At 44.7% G+C, this 16,454-nt stretch overlaps 1 protein-coding gene and 1 pseudogene across 1 annotated transcript in view; one reads left to right on the top strand and one right to left on the bottom strand.

The window, feature by feature from the left end:
* LOC105479461 (KH domain containing 1) overlaps positions 1-16,454 on the top strand; it is a 96,216-nt gene that overhangs the window by 7,774 nt on the left and 71,988 nt on the right. The gene's annotated exons all lie outside the window — the stretch shown is intronic.
* LOC139363168 (bifunctional phosphoribosylaminoimidazole carboxylase/phosphoribosylaminoimidazole succinocarboxamide synthetase-like) lies at positions 9,996-12,464 on the bottom strand (annotated as a pseudogene).

Here is a 16,454-nt window from a genome sequence, read left to right on the forward strand (position 1 = left end):
AAAACTCCTGCCACCATATTGACGAGGACGCCACCTATCTGGAGAATCACATTTTGGTTTAGGGATTGTTTTTTTTTTTTTGAGATGGAGTTTTTGTTCTTGTTGCCCAGGCTGTAACGCAATGGCACAATCTCGGCTCACTGCAACATCCGCCTCCTGGGTTCAAGTGGTTCTCCTGCCTCAGCCTCCTTCCTGAGTAGTTGGGATTACAGGCGCCCACCACCACACCCATCTAACTTGTTTGTATTTTTAGTAGAGACGGGGTTTCACCATGTTGGCCGGGGTGGTCTGGAACTCCTTACCTCAGATGATTCGCCTGCCTCAGCCTCCCAAAGTGCTGGGATTACAGGCGTGAGCCACTGTGCCGGGCCTGGTCTAGGGGATATTGACTAGGAGGAAAGAGCCATATATGACACTTGTTTCTTGTTCAAAGCACCATTTTGATGCCTTCCTATCTTTTTTTGAAAATAAAACACACACAACACACATACACACACACGCACTCACACACCGCTAGTTATGAAGATCATCCCCATCATCAGAAATCAACAACTTTAAAAACCTGATGCACTTACGTATTTGCTTTCCTGTTTAACGGGATGATCATTTAATTATTCTTGTAAAGTTGAGTTAATGCAGTATAGCACATTTCAAGCAGAACAGAAAAGTATGAAGATGAAAGTAGAGCCGGGCGTGGTGGCTCACCCCTGTAATCTCAGCACTTTGGGAGGCAGAGGCGGGCGGATCACGAGGTCAGGAGATTGAGACCATCCTGGATAACATGGTGAAACTCCGTCTCCACTAAAAGAAAAAAATACAAAAAATTAGCTGGGCATGGTGGTGGGTGCCTGTAGTCCCAGCTACTCGGGAGGCTGAGGCAGGAGAATGGTGTGAACCCAGGAGGCGGAGCTTGCAGTGAGCCGAGATGGTGCCACTGCATTCCAGCCTGGGCGACAGAGTGAGACTCCATCTCAAAAAAAAAAAAAAAAAGAAAGAAAATAGAAACAGCACCCATCCCATTACTACTAGAAATTGTTACCACTAACATGTGAACATTATTGAAATTAATTTTACTTGAATTTTATAGATGAAAGACAAACTGGGGTGAAATTGAATAAAATATTGAAATTTAAATAAGCATTTTTCATCATAAATGGTATTATTTCTTTTTTTTTTTTTTTTTTTTTTTTTGATACGGAGTCTGGCTCTGTCGCCCAGGTTGGAGTGCAGTGACCGGATCTCAGCTCGCTGCAAGCTCCACCTCCCGGGTTCACGCCATTCTCCTGCCTCAGCCTCCCGAGTAGCTGGGACTACAGGCGCCCGCCACCACGCCCAGCTAGTTTTTTGTATTTTTTAGTAGAGATGGGGTTTCACCGTGTTAGCCAGGATGGTCTCGATCACCTGACCTCGTGATCCGCCCATCTTGGCCTCCTAAAGTGCTGGGATTACAGGCTTGAGCCACCGCGCCCGGCCGGTATTATTTCTTTAAGGTTAAAAAAAGTTTGTAAGAAAGACTAAGCGACTGGTGAGGCAGCTCATGCCTGTAATCCCAGCATTTTGGGAGGCTGAGCTGGGAGGATCACTTGAGTTCCTCCTCATTATTTTTTTTGAGATGGAGGAGTCTCACTCTGTTGCCCAGGATGGAGTGCAGTGGCACGATCTCCTCTCACTGCAGCCTCTGCCTCCCGGGTTCAAGTGATTTCTCTGCCTCAGCCTGCCAAGTAGCTGGGATTACAGGCGCCTGCCACCATGCCCCGCTAATTTTTGTATTTTTAGTCGATACGGGGTTTCACCATCTTAGCTAGGCTGGTCTTGAACTTCTGACCTTGTGATCCACCTGACTTGGCCTCCCAAAGTGCTAGGATTACAGGTGTGAGCCACCACTCTCGGCGAGTTCCTCCTCATTTTGAACTCCTGGGCTCAAGCCATCCTCCCACCTTGGCCTCCCAAAGTGCTGGGATTATAGGCATGAGCCACCATGCCTGGCCACATTCCATATTTTGATGAATTTCTTAGTTTGTTGTGTTTTGATGTCAAAACAATTCAACTTTTTATTTGGAAATAATTCCAAACGCACAGATAAAATAATACAAAGATCTTCCATATACCCTTATAAACATTTCACAACATGTATTTTCTCACTCATATTTCTCTTCCTTTCTCTCATACACACACATATGTATATGTAACATATTATTATTTTTCAGAACCATCTGAGAGCAGGTTGACTATATTATGTCCATTTATCCCTCAATACTTAAGTATGTATTTTTTTTTTTTTTTTTTTTTTTGAGATGGAGTCTCGCTGTGTCGCCCGGGCTGGAGTGCAGTGGCCAGATCTCAGCTCACTGCAAGCTCCGCCTCCTGGGTTTACGCCATTCTCCTGTCTCAGCCTCCCGAGTAGCTGGGACTACAGGCGCCCGCCACCTCGCCCGGCTAGTTTTTTGTATTTTTAGTAGAGACGGGGTTTCACCGTATTAGCCAGGATGGTCTCGATCTCCTGACCTTGTGATCCGCCCGTCTCGGCCTCCCAAAGTGCTGGGATTACAGGCTTGAAGTATGTATTTCTTAAGAACAAGGATCTTCTCTTACATAAGTATAGCACAGTTACTAAATTCAGGACACTTATTTATTTTTTTATTTATTTTTTGCGACGGAGTCTCACTCTGTCACCCAGGCGGGAGTGCAGTGGCGTGACCTCGGCTCACTGCAACATCTGCCTCCCAGGTTCAAGCGATTCTCCTGCCTCAGCCTCCTGACTACCTGGGACTACAGGCACGTGCAAACATGCCTAGCTAATTTTTGTAGTTTTAGTAGAGACGGGGTTTTGCCATGTTGACCAGGCTGGTCTTGAACTCCTGACCTCAGGTAATCCACCCGCCTCAGCCTCCCAAAGTGCTGGGATTACAGATGTGAGCCACCGTGCCCGACCAAGAATACAGTTTTTTGTTCCTTTTTTAAAAATAATGTTTGTCAATGTTTCATCCTTCTCAGGACATCACATCTAGAGGTACATGATGTCCTTTTGCCCTTCATTGGTGATGTGAAATTTGATGATCTGATTAAGGCCTTTTCTAGCTTCTTTTCTTTTCTTTTTTCTTTTTTTTTTTTTTTTTATTTGAGACGGAGTCTCGCTCTGCCACCCAGGCTGGAGTGCAATGGCCAGATCTCAGCTCACTGCAAGCTCCGCCTCCCGGGTTCACGCCATTCTCCTGCCTCAGCCTCCCAAGTAGCTGGGACTACAGGCACCCGCCGCCATACCCGGCTAGTTTTTTGTATTTTTTAGTAGAGACGGGGTTTCACCGTGTTAGCCAGGATGGTCTCGATCTCCTGACCTCGTGATCCGCCCGTCTCGGCCTCCCAAAGTGCTGGGATTACAGGCTTGAGCCACCGCGCCCGGCTCTTTTTTTTTTTTTGAGATGAAATCTCACTCTGTCACCCAGGTTAGAGTGCAGTGGTGTGATCTTGGTTCACTGTAAGCTCTGCCTCCTGGGTTCACGCCATTCTCCTGCCTCAAATAGCTGGCACTACTGGCGCATGCTGCCAAGTCTGGCTAACTTTTTGTATTTTTTTTTAAGTAGTGACGGGGTTTCACTGTGTTAGCCAGGATGGTCTCGATCTCCTGACCTCGTGATCCGCCTGCCTCGGCCTCCCAAAGTGTTGGGATTACAGGCGTGAGCCATGGCACCCGGCTGGCCTTGTCTAGTTTCTTCACTGTCTAGTTATCTTTTTTTTTTTTCTTTTTGATACAAGGTCTTGCTATGTCACCCAGGCTGGATGCAGTGGTGCGATCCATGGCTCACTGCAACGTTGACCTGCTGGGCTCAAGCAATCCCCTCCTATCTCAGCCTCCTGAGTAGCTGGGACTACAGGTGTGCACCACCACACCTGACTAAAAAAATTTTTTTTGCAGAGACATGGTCTCACTGTGTTGCCCCAGCTGGTCTCAAACTCCTGAGCTCAGGTGATCTGCCCACCTCAGCCCCCCAAAGTTCTGGGATTACAGGCGTGAGCCACTGTGCCTGGCCCTATTAAAATATTGTATGGCTCTGTGTATGTATATGATTAAAATTTACACAAATGTTACTGTGTTATATATTTAATTTTTTTTTTTTTTGAGATGGATTCTCGCTCTGTTGCCCAGACTGGAGTGCAGTGGCACGATCTCAGCTCATTGCAGCCTCAATCTCCCAGGCTCAAGTGATTCTTCCATCTCAGCCTCCTGAGTGGCTGGGATTACAGGTGTGCGCCACCATACCCAGCACATTTTTGTTATTTTGTAGAGAGGAGATTTCACCATGTTGGCCAGGCTTATCTCAGATGCCTGGGCTCAAATGGTGCTCCAGATTTGGCCTCTCAAAGTGCTAGGATTACAGGGTGAGCCTCCGTGCCTGGCTGATTTAATTATTTCTTACTTTTAAAATATAATACTTCCTCCTTAAGCCCTCTCTATATTTCTGTGCATATCTTTATTTCTTCTAATAGCTGCTTTGTGTTCCAAAGCGCACATTACATTATTTCTTTCTTTCTTTTTTTTTTTTGAGACGAATCTTGCACTGTTGCCCAGGCTGGAGTGCAGTGGCACGATCTCGGCTCACTGCAAGCTCCGCCTCCCAGGTTCACGCCATTCTCCTGCCTCATCCTCCCAAGTTGCTAGGACTACAGGTGCCTGCCACCACGCCTGGCTAATTTTTTGTATTTTTAGTAGAGATGGGGTTTCACCATGTTAGCCAGGATGGTCTTGATCTCCTGACCTCGTGATCTGCCCGCCTTGGTCTCCCAAAGTGCTGGGATTACAGGTGTGAGCCACTGCGCCCAGCAATTTATTTCTTTATTCCATCTATCTATCTATCTATCTATCTATCTATCTATCTATCTGGAGACAGAGTCTCACTGTGTCGCCCAGGCTGGAGTGCAGTTGTGTGATCTCGGCTCAGTGCAACCTCTGCCTCCCTGGTTCAAGCGATTCTCCTGGCTCAGCTTCCTGAGTAGCTGGGACTACAGGCATGCGCCACCCCGCCCGGCTAATTTTTGTATTTTTTAGTAAAGATGGGGTTTCACCATATTAGCCAGGTTGGTCTCGAACTCCTGACCTTGTGATCCACCCGGCTTGGCCTCGCAAAGTGCTGGGATTACAGGCGTGAGCCACTGGGCCCGGACTATGTATTTTTTTGAGACAGTCTTGCTCTATTATCCAGGCTGGAGTGCAGTGGTGCGATCTTGGCTCACTGCAACATCCAACACCCAGGTTCAAGCGATTCTCTTGCCTCAGCCTCCCAGGTAGCTGGGACTATAGGCACACACCAGCAAGCCTGGCTAATTTTTGTATTTTTTACTAGAGACAGGGTTTCACCATGTGGACCAGGCAGGTCTTGAATGCCTAACCTCAAGTGATCTACCACTGTTGGCCTCCCAAAGTGCTGGGACTACAGGTGTGAGCCATCATGTCTGGCCAACATTAGATATTTTACTGATCCTTCACCCTCATGTTAGATATTTAGATTGCTTTTAGTTCCCTACTTCTACAAACTGCTGTGATGAGTATCCTCTATGGGCATATGGGGAAATTTCTCAGATAATTTTCTCGGAGTGTGCTTTCTGTGATGTAGGGTATGTTTATGGTTTTCATACCCAATTTTATTAAATATGAGTACATTGAGCACCAGAATGTCTGTACCAGTCTTCATTTCTGCCAAAAGTGCATTGTGTCAGTTTCTTCCCATTCTCAAAATTTTCATATACCCAGTTTTTTTGGTCAGTCTGTATGAATAAAATACTATCTTATTTTGTCATTTTTCACTCTTTTCCTCACCCCCATTTCCTAAATCAAATCAGTTTTCAGGCATTGCCAGGGTTTTGGCTCTTGCACAGACTTTTCTTGAATTGCCTTTTCTTTTCCATACCTACTATCACTTTCTTAGGTCAGGCTCTTAACACTCATTTCGAATTTAGCAATTGATGTTTTGATCTAACTGTTTTCTCTGCCTCCATATTTAGCCCCATCATAGCTCTATTTCACATTGCCACCAACTCTGATTGTGAAATCCCCTTAAATCATTCAGTGGCACTGACATCCAAGCCTTACAGGATAAAATCTAACCTCCTCAGCATCATGCTATATTGAAATTATTTAAATACCCACTTACCTACCAATGGCTTGAAAGCACAGTGACAGGAACCCTGTCTAATCATTTTTGCAGCCTGCCATGTAACATGATTTCTCTCAAAAGCACTCTATCTCTTGAACTGAATCCTTGCTCTTTTTCTTCTTGGTTGCTTTGTGCTTCCACCACATCCACTCTGCGGGCCTGGGCCATCTTGCTGGTGTCCTTTTCAAGACGACAAAGGATGGCTCCAATCTGGTCCACAGGAAGCAGCTGTCTTTGCTCCTCTTTTCATGTACAAGCAACCTCTTCTCACTGAAGACAGTTCTTGCCTGTGGGGGCTAGGGTAGCTAGCCAGCCTCTTGCCTCAGGACTAGTTAGGCATGGGTCACATACCAGCCTCTCCATTCCCAAATTCTAGAGGACACAGGGCAAGCTCTCTGAGTGGTACTTCTGAAGCTCTCTACACTTGTCTTTATCAAATCTCTAGCAGTGATCAAACTTCCCTTTTATACCCACAAGGTGAGCAATGGGCTGAAGCTTGTCTTACCTACTATCATTTTTTTAAAAATAGATTTTATTTTTTTATTATTTATTTTTATTTATTTTTATTGAGACTGAGTCTCGCTCCATCACCCAGGCTGGAGTGCAGTGGTGCGATCTTGGCTCACTGCAATCTCCGCCTCCTGGGTTCAAGTGATTCTCCTGCCTCAGCCTCTTGAGTAGCTGGGATTACAGGCACCTGCCACCACGCCTGGCTAATTTTTGTATTTTTAGTAGAGACACACCTGTCCAAGCTTTCATACTATGTCTTGAAGTGAGATATTGTCAGTCCTCTGACTTTGATTTTTCTGTGCCTTATTGTTGTAACCTGCATTTCCTAGCAGTTAGGTATATTATCTGATATATTTGTAAGTCATTTATTTTCCCTTTCTGCGAATTGCCTAATCATATTCTTTGGCCATTTTTCTATGGGGATCCAGATCCTGTTTTTGTTTATTTGCAAGGATTCCTTACATGGTTTACATATCAATGTCTTTTAGTTTAGTTGTGTGTGTGTGTGTGTGTGTGTGTGTGTGTGTGTTACAAGTATCTTCTTCAAATCTGTCACCCATTTGTTAACTTTGTGATGTCAATTGTTGAAAAGAAATCCTTAAATATTAGGTCAGGAGATACTTATACAATTTAACTGAGCATATTATATTTTACCTGGCAACCTTAACCATGAGGTTTTCCTTCCATTCCAGATCCTTTTATTTTCATGGGCTAGCTATGAAGGATTGTTTCTGTTGATGTGCTTTTCTACGTGTTGTAAATAGCCAATTTTCTTCATTTTTAGTTAGGGACTAAGTCCATGGTACAGAGATAATCAGCCAATTCTTTTTGGTCATCTTTTTTCTTTTCTTTCTTCTTTTTCTTTTTCAAGATGGGGTCTCACTCTGTCACCCAGGCTGGAGTGCAGTGGCACAGTCAGAGCTCACTGTAACTTTGAACTCCTGAGCAGAAGATATTCTCCTCCCTCTGCCTCCCAGTTAGCTGGAACTATAGGCACATGCCATCTCACTTGACTAATTTTTTATTTTATTTTTATTTTTTTGAGAAGGAGTCTCGGCCGGGCGCGGTGGCTCAAGCCTGTAATCCCAGCACTTTGGGAGGCCGAGGCGGGCGGATCACGAGGTCAGGAGATCGAGACCATCCTGGCTAACACGGTGAAACCCCGTCTCTACTAAAAATACAAAAAACTAGCCGGGCGAGGTGACGGGCGCCTGTAGTCCCAGCTACTCGGGAGGCTGAGGCAGGAGAATGGCGTGAACCCGGGAGGCGGAGCTTGCAGTGAGCTGAGATCCGGCCACTGCACTCCAGCCTGGGCGACAGAGCAAGACTCCGTCTCAAAAAAAAAAAAAAAAAAAAAAAAAAAAAAAAGAGAAGGAGTCTCAGTCTCTCAACCAGGTTGGAGTGCAGTGGTGCAATCTCAGCTCACTGCAGACTCCACTTCCTGGGTTCAAATGATTCTCTGTCTCAGCCTCCTGAATAGCAGGGAGGCGTGTGCCACCTTGTCCAGCGAATTGTTTTTTTTTTTTTTTTTTGTATTTTTAGTGGAGATGAAGTTTTGCCATGTTAGTCAGGCTGGTCTTGAATTCCTGGCCTCAAGTGATCTGCCTGCCTCAGCCTGCCAAAGTGTTGGGATTACAGGTGTGAACCACCGCTCCCAGCCAAAGATTGAACATCTGACCATAGAGTTTTTTTTTTTTTTTTAATTTTCTAAATCCTTTTAGTTGTTCTGACAAACCAGTATAAGATAGAAACTTAAGTAGTACACATGAGTTTTATAATTTATCCATCTCTGGCAGATAGCTAAACTTAGCACATCAGAGCATAACACAATGTGAGGGTAATACAGTGTACAATGACATTTTCTTCTATTCTGAAGCTTACAGTCCAACAGAGAAAGAATTACTTGTAGTCATTGTGGTCACAAAAGGTTTCGTGGAGGCAGTGAAGATAAAGCTCTACTAATACATAGGTTTTAATGTTAAAAATGTAAGCCTTCAAAGAACTAAAGGTAGCAATGTGTGGTGGTCCAAAAATTATCAGGAAAATGAGTTCCCTTCATGGGTCATATCAGCAATTCTTTTTTTTTTTTTTTCCTGAGATGGAGTCTCACTCTGTTGCCCGGGCTGGAGTACAGTGGCATGACCTTGGCTCCCTGCAACCTCCGCCTCCCAGATTCAAGCAATTCTCCTACCTCGGCCTCCCAAGTAGCTGGGATTACAGGCACGTGCCACCACGCTTGGCTGATTTTTGTATTTTCTTTTCTTTTCTTTTCTTTTTTGAGATGGAGTCTCTCTGTTGCTCAGGCTGGAGTACAGTGGAGTGATCTCAGCTCACTGCAATCTCCGCCTCCCAGGTTCAAGTGATTCTCCTGCCTCAGCCTCCCGAGTAGCTGGGACTACAGGTGCCCACCATCACATCTGGCTAATTTTTTTTTTTTTTGTATTTTTAATAGAGACAGGGTTTTACCATATTGGCCAGGATGGTCTTGATCTCTTGACCTTGTGATCTGCCCGGCTCGACCTTCCAAAGTGCTGGGATTATAGGCGTGAGCCACCATGCCCGGCCTATTTTTGTATTTTCAGTAGAGTTGGGGTTTCACCATGTTGGCCAGGCTGGTCTCAAACTCCTGACCTCAGATGATCCACCCAGCTCGGCCTCCCAAAGTGCTGAGATTACAGGTGTGAGCTACTATGCCCCGCCCACATCAGCAATTCTTAATTTACAAACCATGGATTGGCTTCAGGAGAACCTAAGAACCAATGCAATCTGTTGGTAAATTTTATGTGTGCAATTTTCTCCAGAGAGGGTCAACAGCATATATATTTTCAAAGATGTCTGTGGTGCAAAATAGGTAAGAGTGTATTATGTTAGAAGTCCTTGGGCGATCAACTTCACTGGATTGAGCACTGGATTGAGGCTGGATTGAGAATGGGGACTGGTATAGATCAGGATAATGTTGAATTTGAACCTCACTTGAGGCTTTTGTACAGAGGATGAGAAGACAGGGTAAATTCAAGGGATAATCAGAAATTAAAATCAGTATGATTTGGTGATGAGTGAGATGTGAAAGGTCAGAGAAAAACATCAAGGATGAAATCAAGCTTCTGACTTGCAACAGTGAGTATACCGAGAGTTACAGGCTAGATGGAAGATTAATAAAATTGGGAGCATTCTGGTTTTCATGAAGAATGGCCATGCGATGTTCAGGGAGAAATGGACAGTTGAAAATGAGAGTCTAGCCAGGCACAGTGGCTCACTCCTGTAATCCCAGCACTTTGGGAGGCTAAGGTGGGAGAACTGCTTGAGCCCAGGAGCAGGAGGCAACAGTGAGCCAGAATTATGCCACTGCACTCCAGCCCGAGCGACAGTGAGATCCTGACTCCAAACAAACAAACAAACAAAGAAACACGCACCACCAAAAATCAAAAAAGAAACCCAAGTCTAGAGGCACATAGCTGGGAGTCAGTTTTAGCTGAGAGAGTTAAGATCATCCAATCAGTATTAAGGAAGGAAGTCACTACTGGAGACCACCAATACTTAAGAAAAATGGGTAAAATCAGAGGAATTGATAAAGGCCGGCTGAAAAATGTTGGTGTCTAGCTCAAGAAAGGACGGGTTAGGTGGTATATATTTATTAATATGGATCTAGAGAAGCATTTGTTCACTAATACATTTTACTTGTGTTCTCTAATTTAAAATCACCTTTTCATCTTGATTTTCCTGCAGCTAAATTAGAAATTTATAGTTTTCCCCCTAAAAAATGCAGTGACGTTCTTTCTTATAAATTACATTATCTGATTTTCTTGTCAGCCAGCTTCAAGGAAATCCATGTGTTCAAAATGTCTGCTTGCAGTTTGCCCCATACCAAATGGTTGTTTAATCCAAATACTGAGCCGCAAACTGAGCTAATCCTTCTGGAGAAAGGATGGTTGAACAGCTGAGACCACTGGGTACTCAAAGAGAAGACCACACATCCTGAGCTCCCCAGTCTGGTTTGAGGGGAGGACAGCTGATAACTGGATATGCAGTATTCCCAGACATCACTGGTCCCAAACCATTGCTTCTGCCTGCCACTGCCACTGCCACAAGTACAATAGCAATGCCATCCCCTTGACACACAGCTTTAATCTTCAGGGTTTCATTTGGTCCTCTATGTGTGGATGTTACTCAAAGTTTACATGGAGTGCCAACATTTCCACAGGTCTTGGTGTTTTCACAGTGACCAAGAACAGAAGTAGAGCTCATCAATATTACAACCCTGCACTAACTTTCTGATTTCAAAAGCAACTTGACTCTCTCTGCAACCCACTCAAAACTTTTCTGTCTTTGTTTTTTTTTTTTTTTTTTTTTTGAGATGGAGTCTCGCTCTGTCACCCAGGCTGGAGTGCAGTGGCATGATCTTGGCTCACTGCAAGCTCTGCCTCCCGGGTTCAAGCAATTCTCCTGCCTCAGCCTCCCAAGTGGCTGGGACTACAGGCATGTACCACCATGCCTGACTAATTTTTGTATTTTTAGTAGAGACAGGGTTTCACCATGTTGGCCAGGCTGCTCTCGAGCTCCTGACCTCGGGTGATCCGCCCGCCTCAGCCTGCCAAAGTGCTGGGATTATAGGCGTGAGCCACCATGCCCAGCCTCAAAGCTTTTCTTTACCGTTTGGAGCCCTTCAGGAGTTACTTCTTTGAGCTCCCAATAAGACTGTCTTTCTGTTGGCTTCAATCTCATAATGGCCAGAGTCTCCAGGAATCATCACCAAGAACAATTTCTTTGGTGGTTATATCAACACCAAATTCAATCTTCATATCAACTAATGTACTGTTCTGGGGTAACCAGGATTTCTCCAGTATTTCAATAACCTGTGTAGCATGACTCATGATATACCTTCAGTTTGGCCTATAACAAGTCCAACAAAACGAAATGTTGCAGCAGTCAACTGTTCCTCAATCACCGTGGGTCATTATTGGCATCATCCTTGGAAAACATCTCCACTTTAGATGGATAAAACTTATATCCTTCCTTGACACTGGGATTTATTTCTTTTGAGAAATAAACAAGTTGCTATTCTGCAAACCCATTCCATTGGAACCACTTCACGCTGGGGTGCAATGAAAGCTGTCTCCCCACATTTTCTGGTGAAAGCAGTTTTAATACCTGCTTCCTGTAACAACTGAAAACTACCCCTCCAGGTGATTCTTTCTAGCTGCATTTCCCACTGTAATTGGATCCTTGGACTGCAGGAGGACTTTTCCTGGAACATCTAACAATCCGTAGACTTCTTTTGTTTTACCTTCATACAGTTTTTGTTTTGTTTTGAGACGGAGTATTGCTCTTGTCACCCAGGCTGGAGTGCAATGCCACAATCTCGGCTCACTGCAACTTCTGCCTCCCGGGTTCCAGTGATTCTCCTGTCTCAGCCTCCCGAGTAGCTGGGACTACAGGTGCCTGCCATCATGCCCAGCTAATTTTTATTTATTTATTTTTTTGAGACAGAGTTTTGCTCTTGTTGTGCAGGCTGGAGTGCAATGGCATGATCTTGGCTCACTGAAACCTCCGCCTTTCAGGTTCAAGTGATTCTCCTGCCTCAGCTTCCTGAGTAGCTGGAATTACAGGCGTCTGCCACCATGCCTGGCTAATTTTTGTATTTTTAGTAGAGACAGGGTTTCGCCATGTTGGCCAGGCTGGTCTTGAACTCCTGACCTCAGGTAATCCACCTGCCTCGGCCTCCCAAAGTGCTGGGATTACAGGTGTGAGGCACCACGCCCGACCTCATACAGTTTTTTTCAAGTTCAGTACCTCAGGTGTTGCCATTATCCTGAGTGGGCTGAGGGCTGCAACTGCGCTGGGAAGAGAGCAACCACACATATTTTAACCTAGTGCCTGTCCTTTTAACTTAACATTTAGGTCCCCCTCTACCTCCCTATTTTCTGTTAAGATTCCTCACATTTTTGCAAATTTGGTAAAATTCCTCATTTCAGGGGGGTTAATCCCATTGTTGGCCACTAGGTAGAGCTAGAATCTTATTTATGGTGATTCTTACGCTTGCTATTTTTCAGTGTCCTATTTAGGAGGCAAAGAAGCCTTTGTCTTAGAATTTTTAGGACAGTTTTTCAGAGCAGTCTTCATCATAAATTCCTCCAGAGATCATCAAATACATAAAAGGAAAAGAGGAAAAGGAAGAACTTCCAAGTTCATTTACCAATCATCTTTCAGCATAATAACCATCATCTACATGAGGACAAACCTCATTAACTGTGGGAGTCTGGGTACAGTCAACCTCCTTCTGTAGTTGGTCTAAGATCCTTTAAGGTACTTTGTAGCCAAAGTCGAGAACACTTCATTTTCTTTACCAGGGCTAAACTGATTGATTGCATCCTTATTTTGTTTTGTTTTGTTTTGTTTTGTTTTATTTTGAGATGGAGTCTCGCTGTGTCACCCAGGCTGGAGAGCAATGGCATGATCTCGGTTCATTACAACATCTGCTTCCCAGGTTCAAGTGATTCTCCCATCTTAGCCTCCTGAATAGCTGGGACTACACATCCACCTAATTTTTGTATTTTTAGCAGAGACGGGATTTTACCATGTTGGCCAGGCTGGTCTCGAACTCCTGACCTCAAGTGATCCGCCCGCCTCGGCTTCCCAAAGTGCTGGGATTACAGGTGTGAGCTACCACACTTGGCTGATTGCATCTTTTAAAATTGCAATGAGTGTAAGATTAGAAGTTTATAAACAGATATTTCCAATTGAGTTCTTTTGGTGAAGGTCCTTTTTTTGCTACTCAAGATGTTATTAAGTAATAATCAGATGTTACATTGGTTTCTCAGTCATCTGCCTTTTGCTAATGTGGCTTTAAAAATTAATTTGAAGCCGGGCACGGTGGCTCAAGCCTGTAATCCCAGCACTTTGGGAGGCTGAGACGGGCGGATCACAAGGTCAGGAGATCGAGACCATCCTGGCTAACACGGTGAAACCCCGTCTCTACTAAAAAATACAAAAAACTAGCTGGGCGAGGTGGCAGGCGCCTGTGGTCCCAGCTACTCCGGAGGCTGAGGCAGGAGAATGGCGTAAACCCGGGAGGCGGAGCTTGCAGTGAGCTGAGATCCGGCCACTGCACTCCAGCCTGGGCGACAGAGCCAGACTCAGTCTCAAAAAAAAAAAAAAAAAAAAAAAAAAAATTAATTTGAATTGTTTGAGAACTTAAAAAGTTGAAGACCCTGTCCCTTCTTTGGAGAAGTAGCTCTGTAGAAAGAGAGGCTGGCTGATGATCAGGTTTTAAGGACACAGCCTGGTCGTAGGTCTTTTGAGGATGAGCAGATTGCTTCCCTTTTTCATACCCGAGCTAGTGATAACAAGTTATCTCTTGTTCAGGACATTAATATACTGCTTTTCTTCATGCTTCAATAAAACATAAAGTGGTCAGTAGTATAATGATATAGAACAAGATAAAGTTTGTTTGTGGTTTTTTTTTTTTGGAGAGGGAGTCTTGCTCTGTCACCCAGGCTGGAGTGCAGAGGCATGAACTTGGCTCACTGCAACCTCTGCCTCCCGGGTTCAAGTGATTCTCCTGCCTCAGCCTCCTGAGTAGCTGGGATTACAGGTGTGCACCACTGTGCCTTGCTAATTTTTGTATTTTTAGTAGAGACGGGGTTTCACCATGTTGGTCAGTCTGGTCTTGAACTCCTGACCTCGTGATTAGCCCGCCTCAGCCTCCCAAAGTGCTGGGATTACAGGTGTAAGCCACTGCGCCTGGCCAGAAGATAAAGATTTTTTTTTTTTTTTTTTTTTGAGACGGAGTCTCGCTCTGTCACCCGGGCTGGAGTGCAGTGGCCGGATCTCAGCTCACTGCAAGCTCCGCCTCCCGGGTTCACGCCATTCTCCTGCCTCAGCCTCCCGAATAGCTGGGACTACAGGCGCCCGCCACCTCGCCCAGCTAGCTTTTTGTATTTTTTAGTAGAGACGGGGTTTCACCGTGTTAGCCAGGATGGTCTCGATCTCCTGACCTTGTGATCCGCCCGTCTCAGCCTCCCAAAGTGCTGGGATTACAGGCTTGAGCCACCGCGCCCGGCTAAGATAAAGATTTTGAAGAACATTTAATTTCCTCATTTCTCCTATCCTCTACCCTGTGGATTGTAAGCTATAAAAGTTCTTTTCTGGAAGGGAATGGCTCAATACTTGAGTGCCATGCTCTCCTAGTTGTCATTTATCAAATTATTATTCTCATATATAGGAAGAATTGTCACATTTTTCTCATGTATAGGAAGAACAGCCATGAGTCAGCTTGCTGAGTCTGATTGGTCCAAGGGCTTCCTGGCACACTGAACCCCAGTCATGTAGAACCCCAGCTCTGTAGAAGAGGAGCAGCTATCACAGCAGTTTGAGTAATTGCAGACAAAGGTGAAGCAAGAAGAGAACAATATCAACAACAACTAGCAATGATAAAAAACAACCTACATTTACCTGGCACTTTTTTTTTTTTCTTTTTCTTTTTTTTTTTTTTTTGATGGAGTTTCGCTCTTGTTGTCCAGGCTGCAGTGCAATGGCACTATCTTGGCTCACTGCAACCTCCGCCTCCCGGGTTCAAGCGATTCTCTTGCCTCAGCCTCCTGAGTAGCTGGGATTACAGCTGCCCACCACCACGCCCGGCTAATTTTTGTATTTTTAGTAGAGATGGATTTTCGTCATGTTGGCCAGGCTGGTCTCGAACTCCTGACCTCAGGGGATCTGCCCACTTCAGCCTCCCAAAGTGCTGGGATTACAGGCATGAGTCACTGCGCCTAACCTATCTGGCACCTTTATGACCTGGGAAGTTTTGCAGTTTTATTCTCTGTTAAATGCATATCTGTTGAGCTTTTTCTGTTAGTAAAATGTACTCCAAGATTTCTTTCTTTCTTTCTTTTTTTTTTTTTTGAGATGAAGTCTTACTCTGTCACCCAGGCTGGAGTGCAGTGGCGTGATCTCGGCTTACTGCAACCTCTGCCTCCCAGTTCAAGCAATTCTCCTGCCTCAACCTCCTGGGTAAGTGGGATTACAGGTTACCACCACCATGCCTGGCTAATTTTTTGTATTTTTAGTAGAGACGGGATTTCATCATGTCGGCCAGGCTGGCCTCAAACTCCTGATCTCAGGTAATCCACCCACCTCGGCCTCTCAAAGTGCTTGGATTATAGGAATGAGTCACGGTGCCCAGGCTTAATGCTGTATTTTTTAATACACACACGGTACAGAAGGATATAAGATGGCAAGTAAAATACCCCTTCTTAACCTACTTTCAAACTTTTTTCCTTTCCATATCTGGGCATAGAATTTGAACTCATTCTTTTTTTAAAAAAAATTAATTTTTTTTTTTTACTTTCTTTTTTTTTTTTTTTTTTTTTTTTTTTTTTTTTGAGACGGAGTCTTGCTCTGTCACCCAGGCTGGAGTGCAGTGGCCGGATCTCAGCTCACTGCAAGCTCCGCCTCCCGGGTTCACACCATTCTCCTGCCTCAGCCTCCCAAGTAGCTGGGACTACAGGCGCCCGCCACCTCGCCCGGCTAGTTTTTTGTATTTTTTAGTAGAGACGGGGTTTCACCGTGTTAGCCGGGATCGTCTCTCGATCTCCTGACCTCGTGATCCGCCCATCTCGGCCTCCCAAAGTGCTGGGATTACAGGCTTGAGCCACCGCGCCCAGCCTTTTTTTTTACTTTCTATAACAAAATATTTCAAACAAAGATAGAGGGACCAGTGTAATGAACTTAATTTACCTATTATCTAGCTTCACCTATTATCAATAATCTTGTTTTTATCATATTTCCCATATCCAG

This window comes from Macaca nemestrina, chromosome 5 (assembly GCF_043159975.1).
Source record: "Macaca nemestrina isolate mMacNem1 chromosome 5, mMacNem.hap1, whole genome shotgun sequence".
NCBI lineage: Eukaryota > Metazoa > Chordata > Mammalia > Primates > Cercopithecidae > Macaca > Macaca nemestrina.